This window comes from Bufo gargarizans, chromosome 1, assembly GCF_014858855.1.
Source record: "Bufo gargarizans isolate SCDJY-AF-19 chromosome 1, ASM1485885v1, whole genome shotgun sequence".
Classification (NCBI taxonomy): Eukaryota; Metazoa; Chordata; class Amphibia; order Anura; family Bufonidae; genus Bufo; species Bufo gargarizans.
The window spans coordinates 644,091,947-644,116,224 of record NC_058080.1 but is presented as its reverse complement, the minus strand read 5'-3'; positions in this window follow the sequence as shown (position 1 = coordinate 644,116,224).

Below are 24,278 nucleotides of genomic sequence, written 5' to 3'. Positions count from 1 at the left end.
ATTTAAAGGGGGTTGTGGATGTAAAAGTGGACGCCCCAGGTGTCCTCACCTGTTGAACAAGAAAATGTGTTCTATGAAAGGACTTTCTGTTAGATTGGGGGGTAACTCTAAAAAATGGTCCAAACTAGAAGATGATAAGGAGACCGAGTGTATAGTGATATTTGATAGAGAGACTTCTTTAGATGTGCTCTCTTTCAGGCTGGGTTCAGGGGATTCAATGTTGTTAATTATTTGTCCCTGTATGGGTTTTATAAGTAGATGAACTGCAACAGGATCTTTTAGTTTGCTTTTAGCTCCCATGGTTCTCATTTTATTTTATGATGAAGGTGTAGTATAATAGAATATCAGTTGGAATTGCTTTACAACTTTGATGGGGGTTGGATGAGGGAGTCTTTTTGGTTAAGTGATGTTTTTTTGCATCATATTTGCTATTATATATATATGGATCTTCTACATAGTTTGTTGGTTTTCTGACCACCTGGGCATAAGTGATCGTACTTCTTACCTCTTTGGTTTCTTTGGGGTCTCGGGTGCCGGCACAAGGGGGAACCTGACCTTTTACTGTGGTGGTTTCATACTTATGGGGAGGGATATTAGGTCTATTGAGTTTTGTTTTATTTTGTCTGTGATGGAATTTCCTTTCCCAAGTTCTTATTAGGTTATTGTCATAATCCTTTAGACCTCTCAATAGTTTAGCGCATTTTGATCTTACTTCATTATATTCATATATTCTAAGTTGTTCCCTCTGATGGACAAGGGATGGGCTCTTTTGAGGGACTAAGGTATATTTTTGTATTGTGTTTTTTTTTTATTTGATCGCTAAATCAAGACCTGTATTTCAACGTTTCACTACTTCGTTTCCATAAATAGTCCTGAGCTAGTATATGAGTCTCTCATTTTGTATTAGCTTTAAGCTGTAATTTTAATCATTTTTGTATGGGTACAAAGCTCTGGCTTTTTAATATAATGGATTGATGCACACTACATCTGGGTTCTCCCTACTGAGTTTTATTGGTTTTATTCTTTAATGTCTATTTGTCTATCCGTATCTATCCGATTTTTTTCCAGAAAAAGCCCCTATATCATGATCCTTTATTAGGGACTAGTGATTTGGTGCTTTATAGTAGATTAAAACAGGTTTTTACCCAGCGGGTAACTCTGAGCCCGCTGGGTATGACCAGTTGTTCTTTCCTCTCTGCAGTATCTACAATACACTGGTGTAGATCATAGTTACCTGCTCTCGTCCACTGTGTTTGGTGTATGGCACTCCCGGGCTGACTCATCCTCCCCCTGCTGCACTGAAATCAACATCCGTCGATGGGTGAACACGTGTCCGCTGCAGCCAATCACAGACCGCAGTAGTGACCTACACCCTTTGTGTCACAACAGCTAGTCATGAACTGTATCATTTGTGCCAAAAATTCACAAATCACTGACTCGACCCCCGGGTCGTCCCATCATTGCCGGGATCGGGTCAGTGACTGAGCCCCTGTCTGGCTATATTGACTGGCTCCTTAGACCACTGTTAGCAAGCACTCCGACGTACCTAAAGGACACGGGCGACTTCCTCCGGCCACTCAGATCCCTTGAGTGGTGGAGTGAGTTTAGCCTGGTGTCCTTAGACGTCGAAAGTCTATACACCAGAATCCCCCACGATTTGGGGCTTCGGGCAATCAATCTTGCCCTTAACAGGAGCAACAAGGATGCAGTGTTTAGAAACTTCGTCCATGAAGCACTGGATCTCGTTCTTACAAATAACGTTTTCCAGTTCAATAGTCAGTGGTACCGCCAGGTACTAAGTACGGCAAAGGGCACACCTGTCTCGTGCACATTTGCTAACCTGTACCTCGCGGTATTTGAAGAGACATATCTTCTCGGTGGATAACCCCTTCCTGCGGTCTATCCATCTGTTTTTAAGATATGTGGATCATGTTTTTCTGGTCTGGTCGGGGAGTGAGGAGTCTTGCCGTGAATTTGTAGAGTATCTCAACACACGTAACCAGATGAATATGAGATTTACCATCAATTTTGGTGGTGAGTTCCTAGATTTCCTGGACGTGTGTATTACCATAAAAGAGGGCGTTGTACACACTAGTGGTTACCGTAAGCCCATGGCGACTAATTCACTCCTCCACCAGACTAGTTTCCACACGCCATCTGTTAAGCGTGCGGTCCCATACGGGCAATTAGTCAGTTTACGGAGGATTAATGATACCGATGTGGGGTTCCACAAGCAGGTCGGGGAACTTAGAGACAGACTCCTGGATCGGGGTTATCCATCTAGAAGTGTCTCAGCAGCCCTATGTAGGGCCGCTAAACTGTACCGCAACTCTCTGCTCATGGAGAAGAAAAGAAACTCCACACCCTTGCGCTTCGCTTTCTCTTTTCAGTATAGTCCTGCCGCTGATGTGATCAGGCAGGCCATTAATGAAAACTAGGATTTGTTAAAAGGGGGCCCCTCTTTGAGCAACCTTACAAATGAACGACCCTTAGTCCCATTTAGAAGGTGTCCTACCCTCAAGGACAAGCTGGTCAGAAGCATATTTAATACGCCTTCGGAAGAGACCTGGCTTAAGAAACCCAGAGGAAATTACAGATGTGGTCACTGTTCTTTCTGTGCACTTAACACCTGCAGTAAGGGCCTACAGATAGGAGGCACTAAACACGTTGTACGGGAATTTATCAATTGCCGTACATCCTATGTGGTATACGTAGTCTTCTGCCCCTGTAAACGTTTTTATATAGGTAAAACGATCCGCCCCCTATTTGAACGCATCCGTGAACATGTCGGCTCTATACGGCCGGGCAGAGGTTGCCCACGTCTGATTGACCATATGCGCACCGCCCACGATGCCTATCCGCGTTGTCTTTCCTTTGCGGGGTTAGAGCATGTCCAACCTATCCCTAGGGGAGGTGACCAACATCGCCTGCTCCTGCAGAGGGAGGCAAGGTGGATTATGCAGACTGGAGCTATGGGAGCTGCAGGGATAAATGACAAAAACAACATGTCTGTCTTTTTATAAATGGTATGTAGTCATGAGGTGGGTGAGCAGCCGCATACGGCCTCCAGTATCTGTGCTTCAATAATTTCAGCGAATATTTTTAGCTGAAATGTGAGATGTACGGCAACCTGTACAACTGCGCTCTAATTACATTGCTATACCCAATTTCCTCTGTCATGTGTGTATGCGCTTTCGGCCACGCATTTAATCGCATGTGTACCTTAACTTTGTATAAGCGGTATTTCATAGTGCCAGTATTCCCCAGTATTCACATCTGCATATGTCTACATTGGTTATGTTTTTAAGCTCACGTCACAGCTCGATGGGCGCACAGCTGTGGCTCACGGTGCCGGCTGCTCTGAGTCCGCCCCTATAAAGCGCAGGCTTGCACTATGACGTGTACAGCGGCCAGAGGAAGTGTGATCCCGCGCGCGAAACGGCCATCGCCGCTTGCCACAGTGTGTCCGCCCCAGGATCCTATATGCACCACCTTCTCAGGAAGTTTTCTAATAAAGCTGCAACATTATTTCAACTCCGGTGAGTGCCACGATTTTTCTTCTTCGTTTCGCTCCATGAAAATAACTATTGACCTGACTTCTTTGTCGCTGAGCACCACATAGCGGAGTATATATAACCACAGCACCGGCTTCCTTTATTCTGAGGCTGTATTAGTGAAGGCAGTGCCGCCTTGTTTTCACTATTCTACACGTATTACATGAACTGTATCAGACACCGACAGACTTAAAGGGATTCTCCAGGAATTAAGAAAATGAAAATACCTAAATATTACTTTATTATAAATATATTCCCAAATACCTTTCATTAGTTATAATGACTCATTATGTCTAGGGTGCAATCATTAGGAGAAATAAAATGGCTGCCATCCTATATGTAGTCACAAAACCTGTTCTAATCACACAGGACAAGTTATTTCAGATCAGTTAGCTAAAGAGCCGCCTCACCCTCCTCTCTGCTCTACTTGTCAGGGATTATCATAATGAACACAGTTTAATATGATCTATGTCTGATTAATGTCTGTAGGAACTGAGTTCATGAGGAGACATGAAATACAGAGAGGACAGAGTGTGGTAATGTGGGGCTGTGGTAATGGAGACTCCTTACAAGTGCTGCAGTTCATCAGCCACATCCCCACCTTGTCTCTGTACTTGTATGTCTCCTCATAAATTCCATTCCTACAGAGATTCAGCTGAAGATATTATCAGTTGTATTCAAGATCATAATCCTTGACAAGCAGAGCAGAGGAGGAAGAGGCAGCTCTTTACCTTAGTGTTCTGAAGTAACTTGTGCTGCTGTGTGATTAGGACAGGCTTTGTGTGCCCTAATAGGACAGCGGCCATTTTATTTCTCCTAATGATTGCTCAAGTGACTAAACGAGCCATAATAACTAGTGAAAGGTATTTGGGAATATATTTATAATAAAGTAATATATATGTATTTTCATTTTCTTAATCCTGGAGAACCCCTTTAAGGACTGGCCCACCTTCTGCTGTACATATGTATGCAGGAATGTTAAAGCTTTTTTAGAGAAGTAATGACTCTCCACCTTGGTTTGGCACAAATCATCAGTTCTCTGAAATGTGCAGAGTCAACCACATGGAAAGGGAGGGACTGTAGTACCAGCAACTTGGCCAGGAACACATTCAGCTTCTGCGCTGTCAGATAAGTGCATACATACTGTCTCGGTAATCAATTGCTGACGAAACGCATGATGAGGAGGGGGAGCATCAGGACCAGTAGATGAAGGGAATGAACGACAGCTTCCTTCTATTAAGGTGGAGAGGCCTGACTGCTGGAGAAGGGGTGCCAGCCACTGGAAGATGCAGCGGTTGCTGCATCAAGCTGTACCACTACATTAGCACCCTGGCCGAGCTTCACCTTCTGCCCACAGATCCTGCACACTACCACGCTATCATCCTCCAGCGACATGATAAAAAATTCCCACACTGGCTAGTATGACATTTTACCCCCACAACTACATGAGCCATACCACTGAATCTATGAAGCCATGCACCACAGGTGGGCAGGTAGGCTCCTGAGTAGCAGACAATCTATCCCAGGCACGTTTGGCTCCAGATCTCACACTGCTGCCATCCTGCTGTCTGACGGCCACGTTCACATCCTGCTGGCTCGGTGGGCCATGCTAAGTGTGGTGTCAGAGGAACCTACCGACTTCTGACTGTGTGTGTCTGATGTCATTTGAGATGATGTTGAAGACCAAGTCAACCATTTTAGGACAGCAGGTTTGGTCAACAAAAGACGACCTCTGGATGATAGTGGAAGCTCTGGCCTGTTGTTGGGGCGACTGCTACCACCCACTATTCTTCTGCAGCTACTTGTTCTAGCTACAGCAATGTTTTTGCCACTGCCTGTTCCTTTGGAGGGATCTGAAAACTGTTTGTTGGACATACTGTACAGTAACACTAACTGTATATGTAAAATAAGTTATTCAGTGTCAATATGGACACCCCTATTACATTAGAACAAGACAGCTTATTCAGTCCAATTTGAGAATCAAGGCCTAATGGAATTGTTTATATATTAAACAAGGTGGACACCCCAATAACATTAGAACAAGACAGGTTATTCACCCCAATTTGAGAATCAAGGTGTAATAGAATTGTTTATCTATAAAACAAGGTGAACTCCCCAATAACAGTAGACCAAAACAGGTCACTCACCCACATTTGAGATTTGAGAATCAAGGCCTGATAGAATTGTTTATCTATTAAAAAAGGTGGACATCCCAATAATGGTTGACGGAGACAGGTTATCCACCCCAATTTGAGAATCAATTTGTAATGGAATTGTTTATCTATCAAACAAGGTGGACACCCTGGTAACAGTAGAGCAAGACAGGATATTCTCCCCAATTTGAGAATCAAAGCCCAATAGAATTGTTTATCTATTAACACCGTAGTGACCACCCATACGCCGTTTTACGTCGGTCATTAAGGGGTCGTAAGCTAGGCCGCCACTTTTTTACGTGCAGAGGGGATAGGGGACCCTGCTCTAACAGCCCGGACCGGTAGGAGTGCCGATCCAGGCTGTTTAAGACTTTACGTGCCACGGGCAATGGCGCCCGCCGCATTTAAAGTGCTGACCCAGCACCCCACAATTGAGATCGCAGAGTTCTGATGTGTGTGAAGGCTGCCTGGGGTCTGATGTAGGCCCCAGACCAGCCTTGAGTAATTTCCAGCAGGTTGCGCCTCTCTGGCGCAGTCTGCTGGACAATGTCAGAACAGCATTGCCATTAAAATGCAATGCACTATAAGGATAGTGCATTGCATTTTAAAAGCAATCAAAAACTGTCTGTTATAGTACCCTTGTGGGACTATTAAGTGGTAAAAAACTAAAATAAAACATATTTATTTAATAAAAAAATCCCATTAAAAAAAAAAAAATCTTCCCCATTTGTTTGGTATTGCCACATCCATAATGACCAAGACTAAATAAATATCACATAAATTATTCCCTAGGGTGAACGCTGTTCAAAAAAAATACATTTAAAGACAGAATTTATTCTTAGTTGCCACCGAAAAAAACGTAATAACAAGCGATCAAAAAGCGCATTTACTCCAAAATGATACCAATGAAAAATACAAGTTGTCCCCAAAAATCAAGCCTACACACAACTTCATATAAAGAAAACTAAAAAAAGTTATAGGTCTTGGGAAGTGTCAATGCAAAAAAATTTTTTGCTTTAAAAAAGGGTTTTATTGCAAAAAAGTTGTAAAATGGCACCATTAAAAACTACAACTTGCCCCGCAAAAAAACAAGTCCCCATAAAGCTATATACCGCATATAGAACATTAAAAAAGTTATACAAAAAGCAATTGAAGGTGTTTGCTTAGTTTAGGCTGATCACGAAGGGGTTAAACAAGGACAACCCAATAACAGTAGAAGGAGACATTATTCATCCAAATTTGAAAATCTAAGTGTAATAGAATTGTTTTTGCATTAAACTAGGTGGACATCCCAATAACAGTAGAACGAGACAGGTTATTCCCCCCAATTTGGGAATCAGGGCCCAATAGAAGGGTTTTTCTATTAATCACTGTGGACACTGTTCAATTAGATAGCTCTCTGCCTTAGGCCTCCGTTGTTCCGTGATCCGTGTCCGTTTTTTCTTCCGTGGGTCTTCCTTGATTTTTGGAGGAGCCACGGACATGAAAAATGAAATAAAAATCTAAGTCAAGTTTGCCTTTGAAATGATAGGAAAGAAAAACGGACACGGATCACGGACACGGATCACGGACACGGATGACAATCTTGTGTGCATCCGTGATTTTTCACGGACCCATTGACTTAAATCGGTCCGTGAACCGTTGGCCGTGAAAAAAATAGGACAGGTATTTTTTTCACGGACTGGAAACACGGATCATGGACGCGGATGCCAAGCGGTGCATTTTCCGATTTTTCCACGGACACATTGAAAGTCAATGGGTCCGCGGAAAAAAACAGAAAACGGAACAACGGCCGCGGATGCACACAACGGTCGTGTGCATGAGGCCTTACACTGAGATTGATTCAAACTGTGCTGTCTCCTATGGATCCGATCCGCTTCAGATTACAGTCCCTGCACTATCCATGCACTGTCCCTTTCACACTTGCAATTGAGTGTTCTCTTTTTCTACAGATTGTCAGCACTACTATCCCCATTGCAACAACGCTTGCACGTCTCTCCCTATGTTTAGCTTACAATTAAATGGCCGCGCGGGATGAGGCTTTTAAAGAGCTGTGACATCACAGAAGATTGCTATCTGCGGGATTGGCCTCTTACTTTCACTTTGTAACACGTTTAGGGCCATTTTAGAAAAAAACTATTTGTTTCCATGAAGCAAGAAAATTTACACTCACTGCGAATTGAATTTTTTCCTAAACTTCTAATCAAATTCCACTTAGGATGCTTTGATTTGCTCACCAGTATTTTCAATACTTACTCACAAGAATAGAAACATAGGAACAGATTTATTAAGAAAGATGTGCCAGAATTCTGGTGCACATACTATGTGCCAGATTTAATGAGTGCCTTTGATACTTTTTTTGCGACTTACTTGACAAGTGAGAATGTATTAGCTGGTTTAAAATTCTGGCGCATTTTTAGACTCAAATCAGCCCCCCCCATCAGACCCCGAGCCCCATCAAACTCAGGCCTCCAATCAGCTTTAGATCAGCCCCCCAGCCCCAATCAACCACAGATAGGACCCCACAGCCCCATCAGCCTCATATCATCCCCCATCAGACCCCCAGCCCATATCAGACTAAAATCAGTACCCCAATCAGACCCTATCAGCCTCAGATCAGACCCCCCAAGGCCCATTTAGCCTCAGATCGAACCCCCCATCCCCCATTGGCTTCAGATCAGTCACCATCAGACCCCCCATCCCCCATCAGACTTAGATCAGACTCTCAATTTAGACCCTATCAGTTACTCAGTCTCAGATTGCACCCCCCAGCCCCTACCAGAAATCAGATAAGATGTTTAAAAAAATAATAAACTTATCTCTCTTGCACCGGATGGTGCCGCATATCCAGGACTCACTGTTCCATCGCTTGATCCGGGTCTTGCTGTGTAGTGTGACCTGACTGCTCACAGAGTCAAGTTATAGTGCGCACCTACGTGCACCACGTCCTGCTGCTATGCGCGGTCTGGGCACCACAGCGGGACACAGAAGAATACCAGGAAAGACGAATACATTAGCACTGCCCGCACCTCCCCGACCCTCCCGCTAATGACCGCTTCCATAATGGGTGGGGGAAAGTGTGTCTTATAGTCCTAAAAATACAGTAGGTGGTATACATTTAAACTATACAGTCTAAAGACGGTCCACATTTATCATCCATCCTCAACCTCTGTGAAAAATATGTGTCTTAGACTGTCAGCTCTGTGGTTACACTGTCTAGCTCTTAGACCTTGTAAGTTCATCTGCCCCATTGCTTTTACACCAAGAATCTGAAATCCTTTACAGACTTAACATTTTGCACAGCTGAGGGTTTGTTACAATGTAGTGATGTTCAGATAGAAGATTTTGAGCCCCTGGATATAAACAAGTTTTTAAAGCTTTTAACATCTATTAACTAGATGAATCATGTGTCTGAATTTTGGTGCAATTTTTGCACGGAAGCTGGTAAGCCATGCCTGTTTTACTCCCCTTTGGCTGAGGCAGCACTTTATAAATGTGTCTCATGTCCTCTGCACCATAAGTGTGGTGTATTTTCAATAGTAAATCTACCCCAATGTACAGTATTAGTTGGATCAAAGCATTTGAAGCTGAATTCTGTCAAAGTTTAAGAAAACTTTTGCTTGCGACAAAGCCAAATTTCTTTGCACTTCATTGTAATGAATAGTTTTTTCCTAAAATGGCAGCTGCACGCATTACAAAGTGAAAGTAAGAAGCTGGAGAACGCGAGAACATAGGTGTAAAGGGAGAATATTATGTACCAATATTTATGCAAATATCAATAATTAATATTCATAAATAGAAGGAGTAGTCTAGTGATGACTCCACCTATTTATACCTTTAATAATGAATAACACTTTCATTTTACCTTACGCTAATCACTAAACTAGCTGCATGCGCCTTACTAACTACCGCTAATAACCACACGTTACACAGTAGGTACAAATAACACACAGTATTTATTAACACCTACAGTACACAACGCACGCAATGCACTAACAATACAATACTAAAAATACAGTACTAAACTACACAATCCCAAATTCCACCCTAACTATACCAAATTCAACTAACTATACAATACACTTACACACACACACACACACACATTAGCAGCCCAACCAACCTGGACTAAAAACTATCCCTAAGAACGAAGGGTTTACAATGGCGCTGCAAGGGTAAATACAGGCCACAGACACAGGGTTGCAGGGATTAACCCAAAATAGGGAGCGGAGATGCTCCTATAGGGTTAGGGTGGGGGATTGGTGGTCCAGGGGTTCAGGGTAGGGGTGCAGAACAGGGGTAAAGGTGACAGGGATAAGGGTATGTTAGGGAACAGGGGAAATAGGGGTAGGTAGGGGCCACAGGTAAGGTTTGTTATAGGGTTAAATCATTGGTGGTATAGGGAGGGTTGGTGGTATAGGGAATAGGGGTATATATGTCAGTGGGGGCTACAGGTATAGGGTAGGTATTTGTTGGTGGGATAGGGTAGTTAGGGGTTAATGATACTTATGCTCATCTCTAGGGGGGTCCTTCTGGTCCGGCTGCAGGCTCTTTCTCCAGGGGCACGTCATGGAGCTGCTCTCTCCCATGTGTCTCTCCTTGTAGTCCAGTTCCAAGAGCGCTTCCCTTTGTCTTGGACTCATATATAAGTCACTCTCACTCCCCCCCCCCTCCTCCATCCAAGGGGATGGAGCTCATCAAGAGAATGCCAAGAGTGTGCAAAGCAGTAATCAAAGCAAAAGGTGTCAGTCCAGGGATGTCAGTCCAGAGATGGCACTGCAGCAGCCAGACACTTCCTCTGCCAGTCAGGGGAATGTCAGCTCCGGTAAGCAGGGGCCCAGAAGAGCAGGGCAGGCCAGACAGGTGCTGGTAGTGGGAGACTCAATTATTAGGGGAACAGATAGGGAAATCTGTCACAAAGACCGTGATCGCCGAACAGTGTGCTGTCTTCCTGGCGCTAGAGTTCGACACATCGCGGATCGGGTTGACAGATTACTGGGAGGGGCTGGAGAAGATCCAGCGGTCATGGTCCATATCGGAACCAATGACAAAGTTAGGGGTAGGTGGAGAGTCCTTAAAAATGATTTCAGGAATTTAGGTCAAAAGCTGAGGGCAAGGACCTCAAAGGTAGTATTTTCCGAAATACTACCTGTACCACGGGCCACACAAGAGAGGCAGCGGGAGATTAGGGAAATTAACAAGTGGCTTAAAAACTGGTGTAGGAAGGAGGGGTTTGGGTTCCTGGAGAACTGGGCCGAATTCTCTGTCGGCTACAGGCTCTATCGTAGGGACGGGCTGCACCTCAATGGGGAAGGGGCAGCTGTGTTGGGGAAGAAGATGACTAGAAGGTTGGAGGAGTGTTTAAACTAGGGACTGGGGGGGGAGGGTAATTATGTTATAGAATGGGAAGATAGTGCAGATAGAGACCGGGGGCAAGGTAGTGAGACTGGGAGAGGAATGGAAGGAGAGACTAGAACAGTTCAGAAGGAAAGGTGTAGAGTAAAAAAGATAGATAAACCTCTCAAATGTATGTATACTAATGCCAGAAGCCTGACTAATAAAACTGGTGAACTGGAATTAGTGATGTGTGAGGAGGACTATGACATAGTGGGAATAACTGAGACATGGCTGGATGATAGCTATGACTGGGCAGTTAATGTACAGGGTTACAGTCTGTTTAGAAAGGATCGTCAAAACCGGAGAGGGGGAGGGGTCTGCCTTTATGTAAAGTCCGGTCTAAAGACCACACTCCGTGAAGATATAAGTGAGGGACATGAACACGTGGAGTCACTGTGGGTAAAGATACATGGCGCTAAAAACAATAATAAATTACTAATAGGAGTTTACTATAAACCACCTAACATACCAGAGTCAACAGAAAATCTACTACTAAACGAGATAGACGAGGCGGCAAATCATAATGAGGTGGTTATTATGGGGGACTTCAACTACCCAGATATAGACTGGGAAACTGAAACTTGTATATCTCATAAAGGAAACAGGTTCTTGGCAATAACCAAAGACAATTACCTCTCCCAACTGGTTCAGGACCCGACTAGAGGGATGGCCATACTGGACTTAGTATTAACCAATAGGCCTGACAGAACAACAGATGTGCAGGTCGGGGGACACCTGGGAAATAGTGACCACAAAGTAATAACCTTCCAATTATCATTCAAGAGAGCGTTTGTACAGGGAGGAATAAAAATACCAAACTTCAAAAAAGCTAAATTTAGCCAACTAAGAGAGGCCATATGCCTAACTAACTGGGATAAAGTCCTCACAAATAAAAATACAGCCACAAAATGGGATATCTTTAAAAGCATCCTAAAATCTCATTGTGAGAGGTACATACCGTATGGGAATAAAAGGTTAAGGAACAAAAAGAAACCAATGTGGATAAATAGAACTGTAAAGAAAGCAATAAATGACAAAAAGAAAGCATATAAAACACTAAAACAGGAAGGTAGTACGGAAGCACTGAAAAACTATAAGGAAAAAAATAGAACATGTAAAAAACAAATAAAAGCGGCCAAACTAGAGACTAGGAGATTAATTGCCAAAGAGAGTAAAACTAACCCTAAAATGTTCTTCAATTATATAAATGTTAAAAAGTATAAATCTGAAGGTGTCGGCCCGTTAAAGAGTAATGAGGGGGGAGTCGCAGAGAGCGACGAGGAGAAAGCAAAGCTGTTAAATATTTTTTTATCCAATGTATTCACTGAGGAAAATAAACATAAAAAAATAAACATAAAATAAACTGTCAGATGACATTCCGAATGTTGAAATAAATTCCCCATTAAAAGTGTCCTGTCTGACCCAGGAAGAAGTACATCAGTGACTTAAAAAGATTAAAATAGACAAATTGCCAGGACCGGATGGCATACACCCCCGTATCCTAAGGGAATTAAGTAATGTCATAGCCAGACCCTTATTTCTGATATTTGCAGATTCTATATTGACAGGGAATGTCCCACAGGATTGGCGCATGGCAAATGTGGTGCCAATATTCAAAAAGGGTCCAAAAACAGAGCCTGGAAACTATAGGCTGGTAAGTTTAACATCTGTTGTGGGTAAACTGTTTGAAAGTTTTCTGAGAGATGCTATGTTAGAGCATCTTAATGGAAATAAGCAAATAACGCCATATCAGCATGGCTTCGTGAGGGATCGATCATGTCAAACAAATTTAATCAGTTTCTATGAGGAGGTAAGTTCTAGACTTGACAGCGGCGAATCAATGGATGTCGTGTATCTGGACTTCTCCAAAGCATTTGACACTGTACCACATAAAAGGTTAGTATATAAAATGAGAATGCTCGGACTGGGAGAAAACGTCTGTAAGTGGGTAAGTAACTGGCTCAGTGATAGAAAACAGAGGGTGGTTATTAATGGTACTCAGATTGGGTCACTGTCACTAGTGGAGTACCTCAGGGGTCAGTATTGGGCCCTATTCTCTTCAATGTATTTATTAATGATCTTGTAGAAGGCTTGCATAGTAAAATATCAATTTTTGCAGATGACACTAAACTGTGTAAAGTAATTAACACTGAAGAGGACAGTATACTACTACAGAGGGATCTGGATAGATTGGAGGCTTGGGCAGATAAGTGGCAGATGAGGTTTAACACTGACAAATGTAAAGTTATGCACATGGGAAGGAATAATGCAAGTCACCCGTACTTATTAAATGGTAAAACACTCGGTAACACTGACATGGAAAAAGATCTAGGAATTTTAATAAACAGCAAACTAAGCTGCAAAAAACAGTGTCAGGCAGCTGCTGCCAAGGCAAATAAGATAATGGGTTGCATCAAAAGGGGCATAGATGCCCGTGATGAGAACATAGTCCTACCACTTTACAAATCATTAGTCAGACCACACATGGAGTACTGTGTGCAGTTCTGGGCTCCAGTGAACAAAGCAGACATAGCAGAGCTGGAGAGGGTCCAGAGGAGGGCAACTAAAGTAATAACTGGAATGGGGCAACTACAGTACCCTGAAAGATTATCAAAATTAGGGTTATTCACTTTAGAAAAAAGACGACTGAGAGGAGATCTAATTAATATGTATAAATATATCAGGGGTCAGTACAGAGATCTATCCCGTCATCTATTTATTCCCAGGACGGTGACTGTGACGAGGGGACATCCTCTGCATCTGGAGGAAAGAAGGTTTGTACACAAACATAGAAGAGGATTCTTTACGGTAAGAGCAGTGAGACTATGGAACTCTCTGCCTGAGGAGGTGGTGATGGTGAGTACAATAAAGGAATTCAAGAGGGGCCTGGATGTATTTCTGGAGCGTAATAATATTACAGGCTATAGCTACTAGAGAGATATCGTTGATCCAGGGATTTATTCTGATTGCCTGATTGGAGTCGGGAAGGAATTTTTATTGCCCTAAAGTGAGGAAAATTGGCTTCTATGTTACTATGTTACTTTGAAGAACCTAGAATATGACATATTTTCAGTTGTTTCACACTTTTGTGTTATGTATATAATTCCTATTGTGTTAATTCATAGTTTTGATACCTTCAGTGTGAATCTACAATTTTCATGGTCATAAAAATAAAGAAAACTATTTGAATGAGAAGGTGTGTCCAAACTTTTGGTCTGTACTGTATATATATATATATATATATATATATACACACACACACATATATATATATATATATATATATATATATACCTGGGGAGAGCCATGGCAGATACACATATACAGATGTATGCACTACATACACACATCCTCATACAGTACAGACCAAAAGTTTGGACACACCTTCTCATTCAAAGAGTTTTCTTTATTTTCATGACTATGAAAATTGTAGATTTACACTGAAGGCATCAAAACTATGAATTAATACATGTGGAATTATATACATAACAAAAAAGTGTGAAACAACTAAAAATATGTCATATTCTAGGTTCTTCAAAGTAGCCACCTTTTGATTTGATTACTGCTTTGCACACTCTTGGCATTCTCTTGATGAGCTTCAAGAGATAGTCACCTGAAATGGTCTTCCAACAGTCTTGAAGGAGTTCCCAGAGATGCTTAGCACTTGTTGGCACTTTTGCCTTCACTCTGCGGTCCAGCTCACCCCAAACCATCTCCATTGGGTTCAGGTCCGGTGACTGTGGAGGCCAGGTCATCTGGCGCAGCACCCCGTCACTCTCCTTCATGGTCAAATAGCCCTTACACAGCCTGGAGGTGTGTTTGGGGTCATTGTCCTGTTGAAAAATAAATGATGGTCCAACTAAATGCAAACCGGATAGAATAGCATGCCGCTGCAAGATGCTGTGGTAGCCATGCAGGTTCAGTATGCCTTCAATTTTGAATAAATCCCCAACAGTGTCACCAGCAAAGCACCCCCACACCATCACACTTCCTCCTCCATGCTTCACGGTGGGAACCAGGCATGTAGAGTCCATCCGTTCACCTTTTCTGTGTCGCACAAAGACGCGGTGGTTGGAACCAAAGATCTCAAATTTGGACTCATCAGACCAAAGCACAGGTTTCCACTGGTCTAATGTTCATTCCTTATGTTCTTTAGCCCAAACAAGTCTCTTCTGCTTGTTGGCTGTCCTTAGCAGTGGTTTCCTAGCAGATATTCTACCATGAAGGCCTGATTCACACAGTCTCCTCTTAACAGTTGTTCTAGAGATGTGTCTGCTGCTAGAACTCTGTGTGGCATTGACCTGGTCTCTAATCTGAGCTGCTGTTAACCTGCGATTTCTGAGGCTGGTGACTCGGATGAACTTATCCTCCGCAGCAGAGGTGACTCTTGGTCTTCCTTTCCTGGGGTGGTCCGCATGTGAGCCAGTTTCCTTGTAGCGCTTGATGGTTTTTGTGACTGCACTTGGGGACACTTTCAAAGTTTTCCCAATTTTTCGGACTGACTGACCTTCATTTCTTAAAGTAATGATAGCCACTCGTTTTTCTTTACTTAGCTGCTTTTTTCTTGCCATAATACAAATTCTAACAGTCTATTCAGTAGGACTATCAGCTGTGCATCCACCTGACTTCTCCACAATGCAACTAATGGTCCCAACCCCATTTATAAGGCAAGAAATCCCACTTATTAAACCTGACAGGGCACACCTGTGAAGTGAAAACCATTTCAGCTGACTACCTCTTGAAGCTTATCAAGAGAATGCCAAGAGTGTGCAATACAGTAATCAAAGCAAAAGGTGGCTACTTTGAAGAACCTAGAATATGACATATTTTCAGTTGTTTCACACTTTTTTGTTATGTATATAATTCCACATAGTTTTGATGCCTTCAGTGTGAATCTACAATTTTCATAGTCATGAAAATAAAGAAAACTCTTTGAATGAGAAGGTGTGTCCAAACTTTTGGTCTGTACTGTATATATATCTACATAAGAGGGAACATATACACGGCCATACAGGGAATATATATCCCTATTGGCCATATAAGGGGGCCCATATGCATACATACCTACACATACCAATGACGGGGCAGATACATACATATATCCATATACATACACCCACCTGACTTCCCTCTACAATAGGTAATGCCGTGCAGCAAGTACATTCAATGTCACAACCCTCATTCTCCACAGTCTCCACCATTTTCCTGAGAGCTGAGCGTAGGGAGAGACGTGACAAGCACTCATGTGCTAGGGAAGTGTTGCCGAAAACGATTCATAGGAGAATAATGGACAGAGAGAGTGCAGGGAGACTGCACAGAGAGTGCAGGGAGTCTGCAGGGAGAGACAGTGCTCTGACATTCAGAGTTAATCCCTTATTTTAGTGATACAGTATAGTATTAAAGGCAGGTGTCATATATCGCCGTATGTACCGACATGAATGAGGCTTACCATGGCTGGCCTGAAAAGCTTCAGAAGCATCCAGGCTGCCCATGTAACCTTTTAGAGCCACATGATTTCATCCCTCTGCCTTACTTCACAGAAGCCAAACACGGCGTTGATCGCAGAATCTGATAAATTAAATGACGGAGTTTGGTGGAATTGCCATTTCCCATCATTGCGGCTGGGTGTCTCCTGTATGATACAGCCGGCACCCGCCGGGTATGGAGCAGGCTTACTGCAGCAGCCCGCTCCATATATTTCCTCAGCCACATTGACATATGGGTATACCTGATTTATAGCAATTTGTGACAAATTAACTTGCAACTAATCAAATTTCTTGGCTAACTTCAGCGAAGTTGCCAAATCAAATTTTTCTAAACTTTGTTTATCTATATACAGTGTATAAAATTGTTGTAGAACACATCATTATACATTTAATGGAATAAAAAAATTCTGTGCCCTTTCAAAGATTGTCCGTTTTTAGCATATTCAGATCTTCTCATAATGATAGGGTGAGGCCAAGGTGGTGGTGGTCGGCGATAGAAAGAAATACACTTCTGATGTGGGCATTTTCTGCTATGTAATGTTGGTCTGTTCACGTTTTATGGGGTAAAATTGAAAAAACATACAGAATCATGTTTATTACAAACAAGCATAGAATGAAATAGTATTTACATGGCAGTTGTTCTTCAGAAGCCTGTGAATTTGTGTACTGATACAAAGATCTAAATTATGCACAACGACGCCCTATAACAGTCTCCGGTAGGTACATGTCTATTACAAGCAATGCAAATTTAATTTTGTAAATATCTAGGAATGCCAAGGAATATAGCTGAAGCCAAAAGACTCAACTGTACTATGGTATTAAAGAAAAACTAGCAAATTGTAATGTCATTCAATGCTCCAGCAGGGAGAGCAGATTTACTTCTCAATATATCTATACAATGAATACATTTTGTGTTAAAGAAGACAAGCAAAATAATGCTAATGAGGATTGGAAGCTGAAGACATAGTCATCACTTACAGTACTCAATTATAATTATTACAAGGATACAGAAATGTCATCCAAGTGATGCTAAGACATAGAGAGTAATATAGCTCTAATAATATGTGTCTGAAATGCCAGGGAATGTGACATTAGGAATATTTGGAAGAGAGTAATTAAGAATGACAAAAATGACAAAAAAAGACGAAAACAATGTGACACGATGCCATAGAAACGGATTTGAGGCACTGGGCACAAAGAACTGAATGGGGAGTGTAAATAGCAATTGTTATAAGGCTACATTATAAAGTAAGCTAAGATGTTGGCCAGTCTTAAAGCAAAAATAAACTGCTCCAATTAATGAAGAGGCTTAGACATTTTAGGATGGTTTTACATCTGCGGCATGAATTCCTGCAGGCTGTTCCGGGAAGAGAACCACCTGCCAGAATTCTCTGGATCCGGCACTTAAAGAGTAACTAAACCATTATATGAAGTTTTAATATATTGTCCCTAATGCCCTAAAAAAACTATTTCTAAAATACTTTATTTTGTATTTTTATTATACTTTTACTTCCCTAAAGCGCACTATTCCCTGTGAGCTTAAAACTCAGTTCTCTGTACACCACAGAGAATGATGTGAATCGGCAGGACACAAACCGCAGTGTGCAGTGGTTTGTGTCAGGCTGATTCTCCACATTTTGCAGGAACACGGCTTGATTTCCCCTGGACCCCATTGTACTTAAAGAGTAACTAAACGGAGTACGGAGTACACATTTTATGAATGGGCAGCAGCAGCACAGGGAGTACGGGCAGGAGCACACATGGATTGCACGTCCACATACACCTCAATATCATAAAAAGAATACACAAAATAATAAAAAATGTACTTCATTACAAATATAAAGTTAATGTTATTTGCAGAACCATAATAAAAATGATAGATGTTTACTGATACAGAGAAAGAAGCAAACACTGTCAATGACAACGATGGTCAAGATTTCATTAAGTCAAGATCAGTCGAACATGAATTATTTTCTGTTACACTTTGTTTGGATAACAAAAAAAATTGCATTAGGCTTGTCAGTAAAAGAGTAAAAGCAAAAAAAGGAAGAGACCACTGTGGTACTTAGCAGAAGTGGCCAAAATCATTAAAAACAAAAATATAGCATTTAGGAATTATAAAAAAAAAAAAAACGAGCATGACAGACAAATTTATAAGATTAGGCAGAGAGAGGCCAAACAAGTTATAAGAGCTTCTAAAGCACAGGCAGAAGAGAAATTAGCTCAGTCAGGGGAAAAAGGCGATAAGGCATTCTTCAGATACATAAATGAAAAAAGGAAACTAAAACAAGGAATTACTAAATTAAAAACAAAAGAAGGAAGGTATATGGAAGAAGATAAAGAACTAGCTGACTGCCTCAATGAATACTTCTGTTCAGTTTTTACAAAGGAAAATGAAGGAGAAGGACCTCAGTTAGGAAAGAAGACTAATGAATCTTTTGATGCATGTGTCTTTACAGAGGAAGAGGTTCTAAGTCAGCTGTCTAAAATTAATACAAATAAGTCACAGGGGCCTGATGGGATACACCCAAAGCTATTAAAAGAGCTCAGCGGTGAACTAGCAAAACCATTAACAGATTTATTTAACCAATCACTGGCAACAGGAGTCGTCCTAGAAGATTGGAAATTAGAAAATGTTGTGCCCATTCACAAGAAAGGTAGTAGGGAGGAATCAGGCAACTATAGACCAGTAAGCCTGACATCAATAGTGGGGAAATTAATGGAAACCATACTTAAGGAGAGGATTGTGGAACATCTAAAATCCCATGGATTGAAAGATGAAAAACAGCATGGGTTTACTTCAGGGAGATCATGTCAAACTAATCTTATTGATTTTTTTTTTGATTGGGTGACTAAAATAATAGATGGAGGAGGTGCAGTAGACATCGCTTATCTGGACTTTAGTAAGGCTTTTGATACTGTCCCACATAGAAGGCTTATCAATAAAGTGCAGTCTTTGGGCTTGGACTCCCATATTGTTGAATGGATTAGGCAGTGGCTGAGGGACAGGCAACAGAGGGTTGTAGTCAATGGAGTATATTAAGACCAAGGTCTTGTTAACAGTGGGGTACATCAGGGATCTGTTCTGGGACCCATATTGTTTAATATCTTTATCAGCGAAATTGCAGAAGGCCTCAATAGTAAGGTGTGACACAAAGATTTGTAACAGGGTTGATGTTCCTGGAGGGATACACCAAATGGAAAAGGACTTAGGAAAACTAGAGGAATGGTCAAAAATCTGGCAACTAAAATTTTATGTTGATAAGTGCAAGATAATGCACCTGGGACGTAAAAACCCAAGAGCAGAATATAAAATCAGTGATACAGTCCTAACCTCAGTATCTGAGGAAAGGGATTTAGGGATCATTATTTCAGAAGACTTAAAGGTAGGCAGACAATGTCATAGAGCAGCAGGAAATGCTAGCAGAATGCTTGGGTGTATAGGGAGAGGAATTACCAGTAGAAAGAGGGAGGCGCTCATGCCGCTCTACAGAGCACTAGTGAGACCTCATTTGGAATATTGGGCTTAGTACTGGAGACCATATCTCCAGAAGGATATTGATACTTTGGAGAGAGTTCAGAGAAGAGCTACTAAACTAGTACATGAATTGCAGGATAAAACTTACCAGGAAAGATTAAAGGACCTTAACATGTATAGCTTGGAAGAAAGACGAGACAGAGGGGATATGATAGAAACTTTTAAATACATAAAGGGAATCAACAAGGTAAAAGAGGAGAGAATATTTAAAAGAAGAAAAACTGCTACAAGAGGACATAGTTTTAAATTAGAGGGGCAAAGGTTTAAAAGTAATATCAGGAAGTATTACTTTACTGGGAAAGTAGTGGATGCATGGAATAGCCTTCCTGCAGAAGTGGTAGCTGCAAATACAGTGGAGGAGTTTAAGCATGCATGGGATAGGCATAAGGCCATCCTTCATATAAGATAGGGCCAGGGGCTATCCATAGTATTTAGTATATTGGGCAGACTAGATGGGCCAAATGGTTCTTATCTGCCGACACATTCTATGAAAAAAGTTTGAAGAAATTGGATTGCCTTCTTAAAATAGAAGATACTTTCATGCCACCACTTCCACATGATCACAAACCCCAAAGACAAAGGTGTTTATGGATCCACTGATACGGATCAAGGCAGATCAGTGGTAATGTGGAACCACTGCGCCAAGTAACTGGCTTGACATTAGGCAAAACCCTAAGAGTGTTATTCTGGCACCTCCATGGTATTAACCCTTTAACCCCTATACAGGGATGTGGACTTTTCTGCAGGTTAGCGACCAGACTGCTACTGTCTGGGATGGTTCTGGGATACTTGACAGCTGACCCTCAGACTCTGGAACTCTGGTGTAGGCATAGGAATCAGGAGAAGCACAAAAACCACAGGCACAGTCAGAACAGACATGAAGACTAGAGAAAAGGTCTCTGGAATATTAGACTGCATGGCAAGACATGAACTGAACTAAAATGAGACCAAATAAGCAGGGTACAGTAGGAACACAGGCCCTATATACACACACATACAAGTATCCAACAACTAGCCCACTTGGCATACAACGAAACATGGTGAACAGATATCGTAGCAAAGGGGCTTAAACTTTATTTTCAAATGCTGTTTATATTCCATTTTGTCTTCCAGCCCATGTCTTACTCTCAGCCTTAGGCCTCATGCACATGACCATATCCGTATTTTGGTCCTCAAACAAAGTATACGCAAAATAAGGATACCTTCTGAGAGCTTTCTGTTTCTTTCTCCCCCCCCCCCCCATCAATAGAAATGGCTATTTTCATCTGCAAAACAGACCAAAATAGGACATTTTCTATAATTTGTCGAATGTAAAAATCGATCCACAAGATTCTGTGACATGTGTGGCCCCATAGGTACAGTATGAACTGGTCAGTGTACTGTCTGGGGAAATGCAGCTAGCACACAGTTGAAAAATATGGTGCTGTGCATGAAACTTTACCGAGTTCAAAACTCAAGCATTTAACTTTCTATTTCCATTTTTTTTTTTACTTTTTTTTTCTGTTCAGTAATGTAAATAAAGTTTGCACAATTTTTTGCGATATTTTTATTTTAGTATTTTTTCTTTTTATGCCTTATAAACAAGAAAATTTAAAAAAGGGATAGTCAGTTTTTCCCATTTTTTAGTTTATTTTTTGTTAATAGCACATTATGCAACTAAAATATAAGAAGCTGAGTGTAGCATGTGGTAATATTTTTTTAATTATTGATTTATTTATTTTTTGTCTTTAATTTTTATTCTATTTTACAATTTGTGCCCCATATATGTTCATACAAGACCTTTGGGATATTTAACTTGACTTTTTGTTGCTAATTTCTCCTATAACTGGGCATTACGTTGCAGGGGGAATACAGTCCCAAGAGAGGTTGTACAGGCTCATCTTCCTGACTCCAGGAGGTGACATTGTTGCTTCTTGATTTCTATACACAGAGCTCATTAAGGATGTAGTTATAATGACCCCTGTAATGCCCCCTGTAGTTATAATGAGCCCTATAGTGTCAGTAGGTATAATTTACCCCCCTTCCTGTAGTGCCCATATGTATAATACCCCTGTAGTGCTCCAGCTTGTATTAAAATGCCCCCTTGTGGTAGTTCTCTCCCTATAGTCCCCCGGTAGAATAATGACTCTCTTTAGTGGTAGTAAATATAATTCTCCCCCTCATAGTATAATTCTCATGTAGTGGTAGTATATTATAATGTCCCCACTAGTGGTAGCATATATAAAGTTGTTCCCCCTGAAGTTCCCCTAGAGTATAATTATCCCCTGTATTAGTAATATATACAATACTCTATCACCCTGTAGTCCCGTCCCCCCCCCCCCCCCCCCCCCCCGTAGTATGATGGCTGCCTGTTGTGGTAGTATATACAGTTGCAAGAAAAAGTATGTGAACCCTTTGGAATGATAAGGATTTCTGCACAAATTGGTCATAAAATGTGATCTGATCTTCATCTAAGTCACAACAATAGACAATCACAGTCTGCTTAAACTAATAACACACAAAGAATTAAATGTTACCATGTTTTTATTGAACACACCATGTAAACATTCACAGTGCAGGTGGGAAAAGTATGTGAACCCTTGGATTTAATAACTGGTTGAACCTCCTTCGGCAGCAATAAGTTCAACCAAACGTTTCCTGTAATTGCAGATCAGATGTGAACAACAGTCAGGAATATTTATTGATCATTCCTCATTACAGAACTGTTTCACTTCAGTAATATTCTTGGGATGTCTGGTGTGAATCGCTTTCTTGAGGTCATGCCACAACATCTCAATCGAGTTCAGGTCAGGACTGGGCCACTCCAGGCGTATTTTCTTCTGTTTAAGCCATTCTGTTGTTGATTTACTTCTATGCTTTGGGTCGTTGTCCTGTTGCAACACCCATCTTCTGTTGAGCTTCAGCTGGTGGACAGATGGCCTTAAGTTCTCCTACAAAATGTATTGATAAACTTCGGAATTCGCTTTTCCTTTGATGATAGCAATCTGTCCAGACCCTGACGCAGCAAAGCAGCCCCAAACCATAATGCCCCCACCACCATACTTCACAGTTGGGATGAGGTTTTGATGTTGGTGTGCTGTGCCCCTTTTTCTCCACACATAGTGTTGTGTGTTTCTTCCAAACAACTCAACTTTGGTTTCATCTGTCCACAGAATATTTTGCCAGTACTGCTGTAGAACATCCAGGTGCTCTTGTGCAAACAGTAAACGTGCAGCAATGTTTTTTTTGGACAGCAGTGGCTTCCTCCTCTGTGGTATCCTCCCATGAATCTATTCTTGTTTAGTGTTTTATCTATCCTATGTTCGCTAACAGGGATGTTAGCATATGCCAGAGAATTTTGTAAGTCTTTAGATGACACTGTAGGATTCTTCTTCACCTCATTGAGCAGTCTGTGCTGTGCTCTTGCAGTCATCTTTACAGGACGGCCACTCCTAGGGAGAGTAGCAACAGTGCTGAAATTCCTCCATTTATAGACAATTTGTCTTGCCGTGGACTGATGAACAGCAAGGCTTTTGGAGATACTTTTATAACCCTTTCCAGCTTTATGCAAGTCAACAATTCTTAATTGTAGGTCTTCTGAGAGCTCTTTTGTGCGAGGTATCATTCACATCAGGCAATGCTTCTTGTGAAAAGCAAACCCAGAAGTGGTGTGTGTTTTTTATAGGGCAGGGCAGCTGTAACCAACACCTCCAATCTCATCTCATTGATTGGACTCCAGTTGGCTGACACCTCACTCCAATTAGCTCTTGGAGATGTCATTAGTCTAGTGGTTCACATACTTTTTCTACCTGCACTGTGAATGTTTACATGGTGTGTCCAATAAAAACATGGTAACATTTAATTGATTGTGTGTTGTTAGTTTAAGTAGACTGTGATTGTCTATTGTTGTGACTTAGATGAAGATCAGATCACATTTTATGACCAATTTGTGCAGAAATCCATATAATTCCAAAGGGTTCACATACTTTTTCTTGCAACTGTATAATGCTATCATCCACACCTCCCTTAGTCCCCCATAATATAATGCCCTCCTGTAGTGGTGGTATATATAATGCTCTCATCCTCCTGTAGTATAATCCCCTCTGTAGTGCTAATTTATATAATGCTATCTCCTCTGTAGTATAATGTCCCCTTGCAGTGGAAATATATA